The sequence below is a fragment of the Phyllobates terribilis genome, unplaced genomic scaffold, assembly GCF_046119375.1.
Source record: "Phyllobates terribilis strain yellow unplaced genomic scaffold, ASM4611937v1 Scaffold_9__5_contigs__length_417890890, whole genome shotgun sequence".
NCBI classification, from domain to species: domain Eukaryota; kingdom Metazoa; phylum Chordata; class Amphibia; order Anura; family Dendrobatidae; genus Phyllobates; species Phyllobates terribilis.
Genome location: NW_027362769.1, coordinates 341,667,777 through 341,688,287, shown reverse-complemented (window position 1 = coordinate 341,688,287; position 20,511 = coordinate 341,667,777). Strand labels below are relative to the sequence as shown.

The 20,511-nt window shown below is 43.9% G+C and overlaps 1 pseudogene; it reads right to left on the bottom strand.

Moving 5' to 3' along the window:
• Nucleotides 1–20,511, bottom strand: part of LOC141161350 (cytochrome P450 2K4-like) — a 110,092-nt pseudogene that overhangs the window by 49,676 nt on the left and 39,905 nt on the right.

The window sequence follows — 20,511 nt, the reverse complement described above, 5'->3', positions numbered from 1 at the left end:
CGCCCCCTGGGCCAGTGCTGTTAGGGATACCCGGAGCCGGATCAGATGGGGGTTGTAGTCTCCGAGTGGCTGTGACCCGGTCCGTGCCCAGGGTGTCAAGCTCAGTGTGTGGCAGTCCTACAGATGTTATTAGAGTTCTTTGTGTCGACTACGCCACCCGTTGATTTGCGGTCAAAAGGCCGCCGCTGCAGCAGGGTCCACTGAGGCTGATGATGTGAGTGCAGCTTAGGTAGTATAACCCCCAACGGGAGGGGTATAGCCTCAGGGGGTCAGCCGTGGAGGATGGTGGTTGTGAAGGTGCAGCAAGGAGACTCAGAGGCATAAAATGCAGTTCCAGGGTTTTACTTACTGGTGTTGCTCGGGTCACTGTGTACAGCAGTGACCACCCAAGCCGTGCTGCGTCCACCAGGTCCTGGACTCGGTCAACTCCCAGGCAACTCCGGAGTGTGGTCCTGAGCTCCTTTCTGTCTCTCCCTTCTTCTGGCCGTTCCCACCAGGGATCCACCTAAGTCCGGCTCCCTCGGGCCTCTTGTTGGTCAAGCCTCCTCTGGGCTCCCTGACCCTATTCTTGGTCTGCCTTCCGGGTGGATTTAGTGGGTGATCGTGGCAGATCCTGCCCACGACCTCCGGTTCCTGGCTAAGGTGTGCTGTAGCCTCTGCCAGCTTGGGATCCGGTACCCTATTGCCGACCCTTCACCCTATTAGCTCTCTTATGGGCTCTTGGGGTCCCCTCTGCGCCTCTGGGTCTCTCTCTCTTCTCCTCTGCTCTGCTTCTCAGGCTCTCAGACAGACTGTCTGACTGACTGACTGTGGCTGACTGACTGACGTCTCACAGACTGACCCTGATCTAAGATGGTTCCCACCTTATATACTCCCTCTATGTGTGAGCTCAGGTGACCAGCACCCAATGAGCTCCTAGCTTTACCCAGGCTGCTCCCCCTATCTGCCCCTACACTACTGGGATGTTCCACCCCCCTCCCACTCCAGCCAGGAACAGACACTGTCGTACCTGCACATTTCTCTAGTGGGAGTACCATTGGTCTGTTCCCCGGAAATGGGATGTGTGTAGTGCATGCAGCCTACTAGCTCAGTTCCACACTCCATCCTTACCCGGGAGTGGAATATCACACCTCTGGGTTGAGGTGCAATACCCCTGTAGCAGCCGAATCCTCAGGGTGCTACATTAGCAACTGAAAAAAATTGATTTTTAAAGGTGTACTCGTGCATGGAGCACAATAGAAGCAGTGCACAACATACTTCTATGACATGTGACCTGCTGTCTTTGTGTGGACCTCAGTAATGGCACAAGAAAAAATAAATTTGCTGCAAGGTCAATTTCACAGCCACACAGAACACTAGCTACTTAAACTAGCTGACTTAGAAGCAACGCCTAGCTTACTAACTAAAATTTCTAATGAATACAGGAGCAGCGTCAGCACGCAGCAGCTTCTGTGACCTCTTATAATGACAAAATGGCGCTAAAACAAGATGTCCGTTGTTTATGTAGAGAGGACATGTGATTTCAGCAGCAAATGGCACAATCCCTTGTGTCAGGACATTGTGGATGCCTTCTGCGCCCTGATAGCCTAGCTGCATAAAGTTAAGGGAAAAAAAAAGATTACAAGCACGCAGCTCCTCTAAGCTCCTCTGAGCTCTCCACAGCCCCTTTCCTCATGAATCACGTTCCCCCGATCGTCATACACCACCACTCTCCTAGCCAAAGTGCTAAAAATAATTTAATTGCAACGCAATAATTTCCCCCTCTTTTACAGAATTTTCCAGATTTTAGCCGATTTTGAGAAAAAATGCTCAAGTTTCCGATCACGAATCTGAATGTACCATATTCGTGCCAAATTTGAAATTTGCGATTGTTTTTCAAACATATTCGCTCATCACTAGTTGTTAGCTCCAGTAATATAAATATAGAAAAATTCTCCAGCACACAAATTGCTGAGAAGGGTTAATCAGCCATGTTTAGTGCTAGGGTGATTAAACACCTGTAGAGAGGGAGGAGTCCAGAGGATGAATACTCAACCTTCTAGAGCATTTGGTGCAGAGTGGGCCTGGAGGTGAAAGCTCTGCAGTTGTATTGTCAGATGAAGGAGAGCTAGGCCTTGTGTTGTTTGTTCCTGAAGTGGGCAGTTTCCCATAGCACCAAGGACTGTGCCATAAGTTATGTTTTGTTCTTCCTGTTAGGCCAGGAAGGCCAAGTTTGTTTTGCTAACATTGCCATAGTTTATGCAGTACTCTTAATAAACCAGCGGAAGATTTAAAGAGACAGTGTTCCTGTGTCTACCTCTATGTGCAGCTGAGTGAGACTATCTACCACAAGATAGACAGAAATGCTTCAGTGTGATTTATAATCAGTCCTGTGCGTGTTTATTTTTCTGTACTTATATTTATTGTTTAAACTCATAAATAAAAGTAAAAAGCTTGTGGTCCCCCTTAATTTTCCTAACCATCTGAGGGAAAGCGGACAGCTGGGGGCTGATGTTAATATTCTAGGAATATAATAGCCATGAAGGTCCCGAGGCTATTAATAACAGCTCACAGCTGGTTGCTTAGCATATACTGGTTAGTAAAAGGGGTACCCCCCCCAAAAAAAATGACATGGGGACCCCTATTATTATTTACAAGCAAAGGCTAAACAGACAGCTGTGGTCTGATATTAATAGCCTGGGAAGGGGCCATGGATATTGTCCCCCTACAAGTATAAAAACATCAGCCCTCAGCCATCTCAGAAATGGTGCATCCATAAAATGCACGAAATCTGGTGCTTAGTCTCGGCTCTTCCCACTTGCCTTGGTGCGGCGGCAATTGGAATAATATTTGTGGGGTTGATGTCAGCTTTATAATGTCAGCTGTGTCAGCTAACATCAAGCCCAGGGGTCAGTAATGGAGTGGTGTCTATCAGACACTCCCATTACTAGCCCCATAGTCAAATTTAATAAAGTCACAGAGTAAAGTCCTTTAATTGAAATAAAAACAGTCATTTAACCCCTTTCCCACCCTGTACGTATGAGTGTGTCCAAGGTGGGATCCCTGCACTCCATGCAGACTCCGGCGATGAGTCAGCATGTTATCGAGCACATGACAGCTGATCTGTACAGCTGTCATGTGCTCCTAACAGCAGTGGGTGGAATCGCGATCTACCAACAGCTGTTAACTAGTTAAATGCTGCAGGAGGCCCTTGCGGTTGTCATTGCCAGGATGCAATGAGTGCCGCCCAGCGGCCCGTGCTCATAGCGAATTAGCACTTTTGCTACACACAGCAAAGCTCAAGCCCTGCCTTGTGTAGCACAGGCGATCAGATGATCGCAGCTTCTAGTCTCCTATGGAGACTACTGAAGGAAGTAAAAAGTTTAAAAAAATGTTTTTAAAAATATTTAAAAAAAATAAAAATATAAAAGTTCAAATTACCCCCCTTTTGCTCCATTCAAAATAAAACAATAAAAAAAATCAAATATAAACAGATTTAATATCGCCGCATTCAGAATCGCCCAATCTATCAATATATAAAAAGAATTAATCGAATTGGTAAACGGCGTGACGATAAAAAAAATCTAAATGTCAGAATTACGTTTTTTTGGTCACCGCAACATTGCAATAAAATGCAATAACAAGTGATCAAAAGATCATATCTACCCCCAAATTGTATCAAAAACATTAGCTCAGCACACAAAAAAATAGCCCTCACATGGCTCCAGATCCTAAAAAATGGAGATTCTACAGGTTTTGGAAAATGGTGCCAATTTTTTCTTTTACAAATGTTTGAATTTTTTTTCTACATTTAAATAAAAAAAACTACATGTTTGGTATCTACGAACTCATAATGACCTGGGGAATCATAATGTCAGGTCAGTTTTAGCATTTAGTGAACACAGTGAAGAAAAAAAAAAAACTATTGGGGAATTGCACTTTATTTGCAATTTCACTGCACTTTGAATTTTTTTCCCATTTTCCAGTACAGAATATGGTAAAATCAATGGTGTCATTCAAAAGTACAACCCATCCTGCAAAAAACAAGCCCTCACATGGCCATATTGATAGAAAAATAAAAAAGTTATGGCTCTGGGAAGACAGGGAGCAAAAAATGAAAAGGTAAAGAAGAAAAAACCCAAGGTAGCGAAGGGGTTAATTGAAATAAACACTTCCCAACCCTCTTTTACCCATTTATTCAACAAAATATAAAAATAAAAAAGCAAAGTTATACTCACCTTTCTGCTGAAAATCCATTAATGCCCATGTTCCATGACAATCCAGATGGTGTGGTGAGTGGTCACATCACTGATGAGACCTCTCGCCTCACCAACCAGAACACACCGAGCTTAACGTGAGTATGCAGCTGCATGTGACTGATGATGACTTTATTAAGGTTATCGCCAGTCACAGGCAGCGGTTCTCACGCACAGCCCAGTGTCTCTTGAATGCACGGCTAAGTGGTTGCATCATGCCACCACTCAACAATGCATCCAGATGTTGCAGAGTTGGGCTCTTTGTGGGACAAATGGATTACTGGCGGACAGGTGAGGAATATTGTGTCTTTTTATTTTTATTTTAAAAATAATAAATGGGTAAAAGAGGGTGAGGGGGGTTAATTTCAATTAAAGGGCTTGTTTGTCTGTGTCTTTAATATATTTGATTATAGGGGTAGTAATGGGGGTGCCTTATAACTATAACACAGCTGACATCAACCCCATAACTATTACCCCACATGCCACCACACCAGGGTAAGAGAAAAGAGCTGAGGCTTAGCGCCAGAATCTGATATACTGTATGTGACATTTCTGGGTTAGCTGAGGGCTGATGGGGCCATTATCTATGGCTCCTTCCCAGGCTATTAATATCAGTCCGCAGCTGTCTGTTTAGCCTTTGCTGGTTAGAAAATATAGGGGGATCCCACATCATTTTTTGGGGGGGTCTCCTTTATAATAACCAGTAAAAGCTAAGCAAACAGCTGTGAGCTGATATTAATAGCCTGGGAACCTTTATGGCTATTGGCTCCTTTTCAGAATATTGACATCAGCCCCCAGCTGTCGGCTTTGTCTCAGCTGGTTAGGGAAATTACTGGGGACTCCACAACGATTTTCTTTTAATGAATGTTATCCATGTATCATCAGTGTGCACGTGTGCAGAACGCATTTGGACCTTGGTACGTTAACAAAAGGGACATTTCTGCGGGTTTTTCACATGGACACATGGTTCATGTGAAAAACCTGACATGTGCGCACCACCATTGAATACAATGAGTGTGTGTCAGTATTTGCAGTCCTTAAAAAATGGATCACATTTGGATATAAAAAACGGACTTGTGAAAAAGGCCTTACACAGGGTAACAGACTTTAGGACTTCAGGCCATGGATACAGAACAAGGATGCAAAATGTCAGTGAACATAACTCTGCAGAAACAAATTGTGGCAGGAAGGGGTCATCATTGCGGTCTGGGCCAGAAGAAAAAGATGGGAAAAGTGAAAAATCCAAAAAGAGAAGACATTGGCTTTGGATTGGAGTTATAACACACAGTGCAGAGAAACACTAAAATGGATCTATTACCTCTCTATTCTAACCTGTAGTGCATTAAAAATTGTGATATTGACCCCACACGCACTTTTTTATACTGCCAGGACAGTTTTGACACTGTGGTGCATCTTAAAGTCCAAAAAATGCTGTGTTTTGGATTCTGCTCTATATCCAGTGCCCCAGAGATCAGTGCTTCTGCTCTCAGCACAAGACCTTCTGTGCTGACTGAATATGTTTGTGTTGTTAGTATATTAGTTCAGCATTTACGGTCTCACTTTTACTTTCGGCCACAGGTTCATACATCACCTAAAACCAACCGTGACCAACTAGATAGTAAAATGCTCTGATGTTCTCAGAATAATTGATATCACACCCCTTTTGATCACATAAATGAAAATTAATGTAACATATGCACCATTACCGCACCTGTTTCTGCTTCATAAGATATGCATCGATATATCCCGTGATGTCATTTGCATCTAAATCCGATCATCGATTCATCGAACATTGGGAAATAAAACCCCTCAGATCTTGTGTGTTCTGCTGTACTTTCTTATGTAGGCCAAGGAGTGATCCGAGGAAGGGATAATAATTATACAGCTGTGGAAATCAACAATTTTTCTTTAGATATTCAATATAATAAAATGCAATAACGGGCAATCAAAACATCGTATCTACCCCAAAATGGTATCAATAAAAACATCACCTTAGTGCACAAAAAATAAGCCCTCACCCAGCCCCAGATCCTGAAAAATGGAGACACTATGGGACTTAGAATATGGCGACTTTTGTTTTTTAACCAACTTTTACATTTTTTTCACCACTTAAATAAAAATGAACCTACACATGTTTGGCATCTACGAACTTGTAATGACCTGGGGAATCATAATGACAGGTCAGTTTTAGCATCTAGTGAACACGGTAAAAGAACAAAAAACAACTGTGGAATTGCACTTTTTTCTGCAATTTCACGGCACTTGGAATTTTTTTCACATTTTCCAGTACATGATATGGTAAAACCTATGGTGTTGTTCAAAAGTACAACTTATCCCGCAAAAAATGAGCCCTCACATGGCCATATTGACAAAAAAATAAAAAAAAGTTATGGCTCTGGGAAGAATGAGGGCAAAAACAAAAACCCAAAAACGGAAAATGGCCCGGGGGTAAAGGGTTAAAAAGCTTCTTATTCAGTTACATGAAATATGAAGAACAGCTATGAAACAATACCTTATATTCATTATATGAAGCAAAGTGTACATTTTGCAAAATATAATAAATCTATAGAGGACCGCCATCAATATTTTCTGGGCCCCATAAGACAAAGTGGTCCATTCCCCTAATCTCTCTATTATGTTCATCTTGTACCCACTGTATTTGGTGAGCGTCTCAGAAGGACTGTTCTCCTCCAGTACAGGACCCCATTGAATTTAAGAGAGGGGGAACAGAATACTAGTTGGATATTGCGCATGAATTGTAAGGAACTATTTAAGGAACCAAGTTTACACATTATGATTAGTGATGCTTGAATGTGTTTGGATAAGGTGTTATCCGATCACGCTCAAGTCCTAACCAAGTATGATTGGTGTGCTCGGCAAATAGGTTCGCAATGTCATAGCTGTATGTTTTGCATCTGTTAGGCAATCCCTGCATATGCTGTGGCTGTCAAATAGTCACAAGACATACAGCCGTTACAATGCAAACCTATTTGATGAGCATGCCAAAGATACTCGGTTAGGACTTGAGCTTGCTCGGATAACACTTTATCCGAGCACGTTCACGCATCATTAATCATCATCTATAATACAGGGCACTTTTATTTCATAAATAAAGCAATTAGAGGACAGTTGCTGAGAACCAAGAGATGTGTTTGGGTCCATTTGTCTGAGCTCGTGATAGCACTACCATTAGTCATAAAGGTGACCCTGAAACTATTCTTCTGAGAATTCACTATAAAGGTTGGATATAAGATCTGAAGGTTTTCTTACCATCACTTTGGGTGAACCGACCAGTTTGGAATTTTCATCTAACATTTTGATTAATTTTTCAAACGTTGGGTCATCATATTCAAACCTTTTCCCAAAGATAATAGAGCAGATTACATTGGAAACTGCACTGTTTATCAGCATGTGAGTATTGAATGGTTTGCCTAAAATAATCCAATATATATATATATATATAAACAATAAAATATGAATAAAAAACTCAAACAATATTTAAAAAAATACTCCTTATAAAAGGTCATTTGTAACCCCAGGTTAAAACTACCTTCAGTAATGACAGTAGATCACTGAAACAACCAAGTCATAGTTGGAGCAAACCTACAGCCTGAATAACAATTGAAATCCTAATGATATGTTTAGATGCTGCTGATGCTTTATACGTGCAGCAAAATGTGATGCAAATATGGAGCAAAAACTTCACACTTTGTGGAGTACCCTGTACTATATGTTAATAAAGGTTTGCAAAACCCCTCTGAATAACATTGTAATTTAACTGTGTTGCAGATTGACAATGTGGATTCTGTAGATCGGGTTGTAGAAAGAGACAGACAAGAAGTTAGAGTACATAAAAGCTATGAGATAATTGTGAATGATGTAACTTACTATTGTGAGATTTAATACTTTCTATAAGGGGCATTAATTCATCTTGAATTCTGGCTTCCACACTTTTCTTCCCCATTCCAAAGTCTCGAAGTGTTGATATCGTGAACCGCCTCATGGATTTCCATGTTTCTCCATTAGAAAGTATTATACCTAAAATATAGTTAAATATGAAAAACTTTGGCGAGCATTAATTAATCATACTGAAAAGAAAATAGCCTTATAATCTAAACAATCGTACAAGTGGTTTCTATAAAAAGTTGAAGAAGTTGAATTCTGTGACTTAAAAATTGCATTCATAAAAAACACACACAAATAAAAAATGCAAGTAAATTGACCAGCGAGGTTGTCATACACAATAATAATTATACTAATAATGAAAAAGAAGAAAATTACACAAAAGTAAGAGGAAAGAAGATGAGTAGAAGAAAAGAAAAGGAAAAAGATGATGGTTACAGAAAAGATTGAGAAAGTGAGGAAAAAGAAAAAGTAAAAGATAAGTAAAAAACAGGAAAGGTAAGAAAGAATGAAGAAAATTATGATAACAGTAAAGAAGAGCGTTGGAGAAGAAGATGATGGATGAGGAAGAAGAAACGAAGGAAGAAAATCAAAATGAAGATGATAATGATAAAGATTTAGAAGAAAAGGTGAAGGAAAAACAATGAAGATGATGATTATTATAATGATAATGATGATGAAGGAAATGGAAAAGAAGCCAGGAAGGAGATATGCTAAAAAATTAAGAGAATAATGAAGTAATAATATAATAATAATAATAATAATAGTTTATTTTTATAGCGCCAACATATTCCGCAGCACTTTACAAATTTTAGGGGGGACTTATACAGACAATACAGAATAAGCATATCTCATATCGAACGGAGTGAGGGCCCTGCTCGCGAGCTTACAGTCTATGAGGAAGTGGGGGAGACACAAAAGGTAAAAAGTACATATATTGTATAATGCAGCCTTGATATACTGAATAGGATGAATAATAATACATGGACTGGTCGCCAGCCAGTATGTGTGCAGTCCTGACAGAGGCTTTTATGTGCATGGTTGGTTTGAACCCGAAGTTGAAGAAGATTTTAATATGGGGGAAAGCTGGGATGGACAGAGTGTGTTTAGGTGATACGCCAGTCTAAAGAAATGTGTTTTTAGGGTTCGCTTGAAACTGTGGGTATTGGGAATTAATCGAACTGTCCTGGGTAGTGCATTCCAGAGAATTGGCGCAGCACGCGAGAAATCTTGGAGACGGGAGTGGGAAGTTCGGATTATGGAGGATTTTAGTTTCAAGTCATTTGCAGAACGGAGGGCACGTGTAGGGTGGTAGACTGAGACAAGGGAGGAGATGTAGGGGGGTACTGAAGCATGGAGCGCTTTGTGGGTAAGCGTGATAAGTTTAAAACGAACTCTATATTGGATGGGCAACCAATGCAATGACTGGCACAGGGAAGAGGCATCTGAGTAGCGGTTGGCGAGGAATATGATCCTGGCTGCTGCGTTCAGGACGGATTGGAGAGGGGAGAGTTTAGTAAGAGGGAGACCGATTAGTAGAGCGTTGCAATAGTCAAGACGAGAATGAATAAGAGCGACAGTAAGAGTTTTTGCCGAGTCAAAGGTGAGAAAAGTCCTGATTCTTGAGATTAATAATTAAAGAAAAAAAACAAAAGAAAGATAAAATCAAAGAAAAGAGGAAAATGAAGAAGTAAGAAGAATGAACATGAGGAAGATGAATGAGAAGATGGAAATGGAAGAAGGAGATGAAGGAGAAGGTAGATAAAAGTTAAAAACAGGACTGCTGGCTACTTTCTAGGAATAGCCCGAGTGCCTCCATCCCATCCCTTTTTGTTTTGTGTCTTTCTTGTTCATGTTCACCCTTGACTGATAAATGTTTGGGTGTTTGTTTATCTGGATTTGTTAAAAAAATATCAGCAGCTTCATTTTAATGAATATTATTTTGTGTGAAATTTACAAAAAAATGTTTAAAAAAATAAATGAAAAGTAGAAAAAGGAAGTAAAATGATGATGATGATGGTGATAAAGTAGGAATAGAAGAATGGAGAAGTATAGACACTAGCCACTACACTTTTCTGCAGTCACACACAACCTCTTAAGTGTTGGCTTAGATGTTTAAAGTGTACTTCAATTTATAATATTTGCTCTTACATGACGTTTGTTGATGTTTTTGGTGAATCTTCAATTAGCAGAATCAGCTATAGTTACTAGTAGTGATTAGTGTTGAGCCACCCCCGTAGTGTTAGAGTTCGGTTCGGTTCGTCGAACACCCGTGTGTTCGCCGAACTGTTCGTCGAACTGTTCGTCGAACACCTTCGAACACCGTTAAAACCAATGGCAGGCAAACAAAAACACATAGAAACACATAGAAAACACCTTCAAAGGTGTCCAAAAGCTGACAAACTGCTCAGAAGACATAACTAACACATGGAAAAGTGACAAGTACATATAGTCATGCGAAAATAAAAGAGGTGGAGGAGTAAAAGGAGGGGGAGACACAGATATAAGCATGTCATGCCCTTCTAAAATCCAAAAAGTGAGAAGCCGACACGGCCAGTCCGCTCCTGCCCGTGCCACCTCCGTGTCGCCGGGTTTGTGCCAGAGCCGCGGTGAACCCTGACGGCCAGCCCCCCTCTCCCAATACTGGTGCCTGTCCGCTGGTGGGTCGAGCGAGCCCCCCTGTGGTGGAGGCAGCTCTAAGCTTTTTAATTTAAATTGTCTCTCTAATTTGAATGAATACACTTTAAATCCATTTACAAGGATCTATTGGAGGGCAAGTCTCATGCCAGCAGCCGCGGTAATTCCAGCTCCAGTAGCGTCCACTAAAGCTGCTGCAGTTAAAAAGCTTTTATAAGGATCGAGCTCGGCTGTCCACCGCAAGGCATCCTACTGCCAGTCCCAGCCCCTATGCCTTGGGGTGCCTCCTGATGCTCTTCACTAAGTATCCCATGGTCCCGAAGCATTTCCTTTGAAAAAATTAAGTGTCTAAACTACAGGTGGTGCAGCTTGCTTAACAGCCGGGATAATCCGCTCACTAGCAGACACTGCTACTAGGCACAAAGTATTTCCTGGGCTAGATGCAGTTAAAAATTTGTAATTAGATACTCTCGTTGGACGCTGAGAAAGCATTCCATAGAGTCTCCTGGCACGCCATATATGATTCTCTTAAAAAGCTTGGGGTAGGGGTCTAGGGGACCCTTTTATAGCCAAAATCACGGCCCTGTATCGCAATACGTCACCTAGGCTGAAGATAAATGGAACTGTAGCACCCTGAGGGCTCGGTTGCTACAGACGTATTGCACCTCACCCAGAGGTGTGATATCTCACTCTCAGGTAAGGATGGAGTGTGGATCAGGACCCGACACCTGCATGTATTACACCACATTGCCGTGGGGCAGGGCGACCAATATGCCCCTGAGATGGGCACGACAGTCCCTGTCCCTGGCTGGAGTGGGGGGAGGGAACACTGAGGAAGGGGAACCCTGCAGTGCAGGAGCAGGGAGGAAGCAGTTCCTGGGTGCATTGAGAAGGGAGTATAAAAGGTGGGCACCATCTTAGTTCAGTGCAGAGAAGTCTGAGCAGAAGTGGCAGGGAGCAGGGGCTCTGCATGAGCTCTGCTCCGGAGGCGGGCCTAGTAACAGAGGCCCAGGCCTGGAAGAGGGAGAAGGAAGGAAGAAGAGCGGAGAAGGCTCCAGGAACGAGGAATGAAGGGATCCCAGGGGTGCGGACGGGCGAGTCGCCACCGCACGCCCGAATCCACCTGCGTGGAGGGGTCAGGCCAAAGGGGGAGACTGGTCCCCGAACTAGTGGAGGCAGGAAACGACCCTCAGCTAGAAACCGGAGGCTCTGACATTTTATGTGGCGCAGCCCCTCGCTACACCCGCTAGGAAGGCACCACATAGGGTCAGGGAAACTGGCGCCAAGTTTACCAAGAGGAGGCCCGAGGCAGCCGGACAGAAGTGTTGGTAAGAAAGGCCAGACAAAGGACACACAAAGGGGGTCCTGTGAAGTGCTCCAAAGTTATCTGGGAGTTGTCTGAGCCCCTCACCTGGTGAGCACAGTACGACGTGGGCAGCCGTTACCTGCAGACGTGGTCTGGATAATAAGAACTGTGAGTAAAGGCCCTGAACTGCATCACTGACTCCGTGTCGTTACTGCTGCTGCCCTGCACCATCACCCCCATCCTCCGCATACACTGCCCTGAGGCTATACTCCTCCCGTGGGGAGTTATGCTACGCTCTGCTGCACCCACAACACCAGCCTCAGCGGTCTGCCCTGTAGCGGCGGTTCACTCTGACCGCAATCCACGGGTGGCGTAGTCGGACATTTAAACATCAAAACCACATAAATAGTTCCGCCACTGGTTTGACCGCCCTGAGCCACGGAACTGGGTCGCCGCCACGAAGACTACAACCACCAGCATCCACCAAAAAGGGTCCGGCTCCGGGTGTCCCAAGGCCCAGGGGGTGCGTCAGAACATTTTCATCACCTTTCACAATCACCAATGGGACAAGGCAGTGATGTCCTCTGTCCCCTCTCTTATACATCCTAGTGACGGAGCACCTGCTCTCATCAATTCGCCATAACCCCAATATTAGGTGGATTGAGGTGGGAGGCACCGAGTACAAGTGCTCTCTATTTGCTGATGATGTCCTAGTATATATCACTCAATCACATATATCCATCCATGCTGTTATGGCTGAAATAGATCACTTTGTTACATGGTCAAATTTTAAAATCAATGCAGCGAAGTCTGAGGCCCTCGATGTCTCCCTCCCCAAATCCATATAGGATTCCATCCAGTCCAACTTTCCCTTTGCCTGGCCCTCACAGGGTATCAAATACTTAGGAATTCCTATTCATAGAGACCTCTCCCATCTATGTTATCTTAATTTTGGGCCCTTTATTGAACAACTCCATACAGACCACGGTTGGCAAGTTAGAACTGTAAGATTCACTACGTGAACCACTGGTGTTTTGTGGAAAAGCACATGTACACTGCGTTCCAAATTATTATACAAAAAGTGTTTAGGAGTGATAAGGGAAGAATTTGTTTGCTTGTCAGTTAAACTCATTGATGGTGATGTGTGTCAGGGCTCTTTATATCACTGTAAGCAATTGCAGACACCTGTGCTAATTAGTTTGGCAGGTGTGTCCAATGAAAGGCAAGACTACTTAAGAAGGCTCTCTCACATTATTAAGCAGCCTACATTTTCTGCCAAAATGGGAAAGAAAAAGGATGTGTCGGCTGCTGAGAAGCAACAAATTGTGGAGTGTTTAGGTCAAGGCATGACTACAATCAACATTGTGCGATGATCAGGATGAAGTGTCTTGGCAATCAAGAAGTATGTAGCTGATTCACAGTACACACGTGTGCGTGCTGATAAGGGCAAATTGAGGACTCTTTCCTACAGGCAATTACGTCAGGTTGAAAGAGCAGCGGCAAAAAAGCCTTGTCATAGCAGCAGACAAGTTTTTGAAGCTGCTTGTGCCTCCAACGTCCCCCGAACAACAAGATGCAGGGTCCTTCAGAGGTTTGCAGCTGTGCATGCGCCATCCTGTCGACCTCCTCTATCCACTTCACACAAGCAGAAACGGCTCCAGTGGGCCAAACATTACATGAAGACTGATTTCAAAACTGTTTTGTTCACGGATGAGTGCAGTGCAGCGCTCGATGGTCCAGATGGATGGAGTGGAGGATGGCTGGTTGATGGACACCCCACGCAAACACGGCTACAGCGCCAACAAGGAGGAGGTGGAGTAATGTTTTGGGCTGGAATCATGGGGAGAGAGATTGTCGGCCCCTTTAGGATCCCTGAAGGCGCTAAAGATGAACTCCATAATGTATGTGGATTTTCTCAAACAGCACTTCCTGCCATGGTTCAAGAAGAAGAACCGTGTATTTCACAGCAAGATCATTTTTCTGCATGATAATGCACCATCTCATGCTGCACATAAAACATCTGCATCTCTGGCTGATATGGGCATAAAAGGGGACAAACTTATGGTGTGACCCCCATGCTCCCCTGACCTCTACCCCATTCAGAACCTTTGGAGCATCATTAAAAGGAGTGTCTATGATGGCGGGAGGCAGTTCACATCTAAGCAACAGCTCTGGGAGGGTATTCTGTCCTCATGCAAAACAATTGAAGCAGAAACCATCCAAAACCTGACAAATTCAATGGACGAGAGAGTTCAGAAGCTCCTTTCGAACAAGGGGTCCTATGTGAAAATGTAACATCACCTAGAATAAAGTTTTGAGTTGAAAACTGTTTGATTTCAGTTTCTAACAACCTGCTAATGCTTATAATTTCAAAAATGACCATTTTTTTGGTCTTTATTAAAATGAAAAGGTTGATCGAAAAGTTTGGGGGATCTAAGAGTGTGGCAACCCAGTAGTCATGATTACTTCGAATTCTGACAATATGAGGGTCATGCTGCAGGTAGTGCAGCAAGAAGGCACTTATGTGCCTTGCGCATCTCGGAGCCCCAAAATTATTTTCCGGGCTAGATGCAGCTAAAAATTATTTTTAATTTTAAATCTGGTGAAGCTTTAGTATAGATGGCCTAATAGGATCAGTGCTGCACACTGCTACAAAGCCCAAATTATTTTCCAGTCAAGATACAGATAAACATGATTAGTAATTTGAAAGCTTAAAACGGTTGGTAGGGTGATTTTAACCAATCATCAAGCTTTTACTCTCCCCAGGATGACACAGGGGTAGAAAAGTCGTTTCGGATCCATGATTTGTTCATCTTTATGAACGCGAGTCTGTCTACATTATCAGTGGAGAGCCGCGTGCGCTTATCTGTCAGCACACCACCAGCAGCGCTGAACACACGTTCAGACAGAACGCTGGCTGCGGGGCATGACAAGATCTCCAAGGCGTAAGTGGCTAGCTCCGGCCATTTATCCAGATTGGAAGCCCAAAAAGAGCAAGGGTCCAGTGACACAGTCGTGGCTTCAATGTTTACTTGGAGATACTCCTGTACCATCGTCTCTAGGCGTTGACTATGTGTCAGACTTCTTGTCTCCTGTGGCCTTGCAAAGGATGGGCTAAAAAAGTGGTGAAATGATTCCGCAAAATTGATGTTACCAGCAGATACTGTGGTTCTGTTACGGTTTGAGTGCTGAACACTTGACGGTCCCACGGTTGGCAAGTTGGAACTGTGAGATTCACTACGTGCACCACTGGTATTTTGTGGAAAAGCACATGTAAGATTCTGCAACAGTCTCTGCTGATACTCCTGCATGCGTGCAACCCTTTCTATGGCAGGAATAATTTCTGCAAATTTACTTTTGTACCGGGGATCTAACAGTGTGGCAACCCAGTAGTCAGGATTATTTCTAATTCTCACAATTCGAGGGTCATGTTGCAGGTAGTGCAGCAAGAAGGCACTCATGTGTGTTGCGCATCCAGGAGCACCAAGTCCCTGTTGTGTTGGTGGCGAGGTAACAATCATGCTTCCTTCCTCTGTCCTCTCCCCCCAACCTCGCACAACAGAAATGTGATCAAGGTCTCCCTCATCTGATGAGTCTTCCATCAGTTCATCCTCCACTTCTTCCTGGGCTCCTGCACCTTCCTCACTAGTTTGGCTGCTACCATGCGCCCTGGTAAAACCATCTCCCCCACCCTCACATGCCTGCCGCCTTGGTGCTGCCGACCGTCTGGACCTTGCAGATGTTAGCCCTTCCGCATACAACTCCTCCTCCTCTACTTCCTCCACCTCCTCTTGTGCCACCACCTGACTCCGAATTCTGTTTAACATGTGCTCCAGCATGTAAATCACCGGAATAGTCATGCTGATAATGGCATCGTCAGCACTAAACATCTTCGTCGCCATTTCAAAACTGTGCAGAAGGGTGCATAGGTCCCTGATCTGAGACCACTCCTCCAGCGTGATTTGCCCCACCTCTGAATCTCGTTGGCCCAGGCTATACGTCAGAACGTATTGCACCAGGGCTTGTCGGTGCTGCCACAGTCGCTGCAACATGTGCAGAGTTGAATTCCACCGGGTAGGCACATCGCATTTTAGCCGGTGAAGTGGCAGGCCCAACGACTTCTGTAGAGATGTAAGTCGCTGAGCTGCGGGATGCGAACGGCGGAAGTGAGCACACAGCGACCGTGCCCTCTGCAGAAGGCCATCTAGTCTGGGATAGTGGGCTAAAAATTGCTGGACAACCAGGTTCAACACGTGAGCCATACAAGGCACGTGTGTGACATTGCCCCGGCGAAGGGCCGCACCCAGGTTTGCAGCATTGTCGCACACGGCCTTCCCTGGTTTCAGGTCCAGTGGAGACAACCATTCATGAAATTGGTTCTCCAGAGCTGACCACAACTCCTCAGCTGTGTGACTCACATTTCCCAGACATTTCAATGTAAAAACCGCCTGATGACGTTGAGCCCTACTGCCAGCATAGTAAGGAGGTGTGCAGGATCCCTTCTGCGCAGTTAGAAAGCTTGTGGCATGACCAGACAGGCTTTGGGTGCAGGTGGAAGACCGAGAGGAGGTTGAGGAGGCAGAAGCAGTGGAGGAACTTTGACATAAAGAGGATTGACGCACAACTCGTGGGGACGGCAAGACTTGGACAGCAGCCCCTTGTCCTGCTGTCACCATAGTTACCCAGTGCCCAGTCAGCGACATGTAACGCCCCTGTCCATGCCTACTCGTCCAAGTGTCTGTGGTGAAATGCACCCAGTCACACACAGAGTTTCTCAAAGAAGCGGTGATGTTGTGTGCGACATGCTGGTGGAGCGCAGGCACACCTTTCTTTGAGAAGTAGTGCCGACTGGGCATCTGGTACTGGGGCACTGCGACGGACATAAGGTCTCGAAAATCCTCTGTGTCCACCAGGCGGAAAGGCAGCATTTCTGTAGCCAAGAGCTTGCAGATGGTGAAATTCAACCTCTTAGCTTTCTCATGGCTAGGAGGAAATGGTCTTTTACTTGTCCACATCTGAGGGACCGAGGGCTGGCTATTGTGCTTAGACGGGGTTGATAAGGGTGTCCCCGGCAAACTGCCGGTCTGTGAGGAAGATGCAGGCGGACATGTTAGGTTGCCTTGATCCAAAGGTGGTGCTATCGATGTCGGACAGCGCTCAACACCAGCTGGTGTTACCACCTCCAAAGAAAATGATGACCTGCCAATCACGCTGGCTGTTGCGGGTAAAGAGGTGGCAGGTCTGCTCCCCAAAACAGGTGTGACTGCTGTCCCCCCAGTCACAGAGGATGAAGAGGCCGCGGATGCACAAGATATGGCAGACGGTGATTGGCCCGGCCGGCTAGGCCGCATTGTAGCACACTGAGCTTCCCACTGCAACTTATGCTTCATGTCCATGTGCCGGTTCATGCATGAAGTACTCAAACTATGTATTTTTTGGCCTCTACTTAGCTTTTGCTGACAAATGTTACAGATAACACGAGTTGGGTCATCTTTATCGATCTGAAAAAATGCCCAGGCTATGCAAGGCTTAGCACCCATGCGACCTGAAGAGCCACCACGACTTGTGGTGAGAGGCAGAGTTGTGTTTGAGGATGCAGTTGTTGACGTGCTTCCAGTACTACGTCTCTGTCCAGGAAGGCGCAACCTGACCTCGTCGTCACTAGCATCTTCCTCCACCTCCTCTGCTGACCTCATCTCTTGGCTGACTGTGGGTTGACAGTAAGTGGGATCTCCGACCTCATCATCATCACCCTGTGCGTTATCACACCCGTCGTCCTCAGAGCCAACCTGTTCCTGCCCTGACAAAAAACTAAAGTTGTCGCTCCAATCAGGTATTTGAGTCTTATCATCGTCTTCCTCATTGTCTCCACCAACAGGAGTTACAGTTTGGGAATGAGGGTCTACATTATGGTCAGAACCTTCTGCGTCTGGTCCTGGATCCGACTCATAAAGATTCTGGGCATCAGTGCAGATCATTTCCTCGTCTGGATTCACAGAAGCGCTGGAGTCGACCTCTGATTCCCAGGCTATAGTATGAGTAAACAGCTCTGCAGACTCAACCATCTGTTCTACCTCATACTCAGACGGGCAGCTGGAGATTTGGGAGCTGTGAGGAAGCAAGTGCGATTTGGGTGACACCTTTGAGGACTGGAGTATTTGTGATGTTGAAGTTGATGTGGAGGAGAGCCCACTTAAAGGAGCACTTGATATCCGTTGAAGCACCTGCTGTTTTTGTGCCTCATCTGGAATTTGTAGCGATTGGCGTGGCCGTAAGAAAGGGATCTTATCACATTGTCCGCTAAAAGAAGTAGACATTTTAGTTTGGCTGGAAGATGGTCTTTCTTCTGCAGATGTTACTGTTGCTTTAACACCTACCCCACGGACACAACCTTTTTTCCCCTTCCCAACACGACTATTCCCCTTTCCACCAGCAGCAGGCCTTTTTCCACTCATTTTGGTGGTTAACTAATTCACAACTCTGGAGTTGTTTGCACAAAAAAACAATGGATGGTAACCGAGCAGAGCTGAGTGGCCAAACTGTGGTATTAGGCCAAAACTAATGGCTGGGTTAGATGCAGAAAAAAATTATTTTGAATTTGCAACCTGATGGAGGTCAGTATAGATGGACTAATACAAATAGTCCCACACACTGCTAGAAGCCCAAATATTTTTTCAGAGGTACTGTAGATGCAGATAAAAATTATTTTTAATTTGCAACCTGATGGAGGTCAGTATAGATGGACTAATAGACCAAGTCCCACACACTGCTAGAAGCCCAAATATTTTTTCAGAGCTAGATGCAGAAAAAAATTATTTTTAATTTGCAACCTGATGGAGGTCAGTATAGATGGACTAATAGACCAAGTCCCACACACCGCTAGAAGCCCAACTATTTTTTCAGAGCTAGATGCAGAAAAAAATTATATTCAATTTGCAACCTGCTGGAGGTCAGTATAGAAGGACTAATAGAACAAGTCCCACACACTGCTAGAAGCCCAAATATTTTTTCAGAGCTAAATGAAGAAAAAAATTATTTTTAATTTGCAACCTGATGGAGGTCAGTATAGATGGACTAATAGACCAAGTCCCACACACTGCTAGAAGCCCAAATATTTTTTCAGAGCTAGATGCAGAAAAAAATTATTTTTAATTTGCAACCTGATGGAGGTCAGTATAGATGGACTAATAGACCAAGTCCCACACACCGCTAGAAGCCCAAATATTTTTTCAGAGCTAGATGCAGAAAAAAATTATTTTTAATTTGCAACCTGATGGAGGTCAGTATAGATGGACTAATAGACCAAGTCCCACACACTGCTAGAAGCCCAAATATTTTTTCAGAGTTAGATGCAGAAAAAAATTATTTTTAATTTGCAACCTGATGGAGGTCAGTATAGATGGACTAATAGACCAAGTCCCACACACCGCTAGAAGCCCAAATATTTTTTCAGAGCTAGATGCAGAAAAAAATTATTTTTAATTTGCAACCTGATGGAGGTCAGTATAGATGGACTAATAGACCAAGTCCCACACACTGCTAGAAGCCCAAATATTTTTTCAGAGCTAGATGCAGAAAAAAATTATTTTTAATTTGCAACCTGATGGAGGTCAGTATAGATGGACTAATAGACCAAGTCCCACACACCGCTAGAAGCCCAACTATTTTTTCAGAGCTAGATGCAGAAAAAAATTATATTCAATTTGCAACCTGCTGGAGGTCAGTATAGAAGGACTAATAGAACAAGTCCCACACACTGCTAGAAGCCCAAATATTTTTTCAGAGCTAAATGAAGAAAAAAAATATTTTTAATTTGCAACCTGATGGAGGTCAGTATAGATGGACTAATAGACCAAGTCCCACACACTGCTAGAAGCCCAAATATTTTTTCAGAGCTAGATGCAGAAAAAAATTATTTTTAATTTGCAACCTGATGGAGGTCAGTATAGATGGACTAATAGACCAAGTCCCACACACTGCTAGAAGCCCAAATATTTTTTCAGAGCTAGATGCAGAAAAAAATTATTTTTAATTTGCAACCTGATGGAGGTCAGTATAGATGGACTAATAGACCAAGTCCCACACACTGCTAGAAGCCCAAATATTTTTTCAGAGCTAGATGCAGAAAAAAATTATTTTTAATTTGCAACCTGATGGAGGTCAGTATAGATGGACTAATAGACCAAGTCCCACACACTGCTAGAAGCCCAAATATTTTTTCAGAGCTAGATGCAGAAAAAAATTATTTTTAATTTGCAACCTGATGGAGGTCAGTATAGATGGACTAATAGACCAAGTCCCACACACTGCTAGAAGCCCAAATATTTTTTCAGAGCTAGATGCAGAAAAAAATTATTTTTAATTTGCAACCTGATGGAGGTCAGTATAGATGGACTAATAGACCAAGTCCCACACACTGCTAGAAGCCCA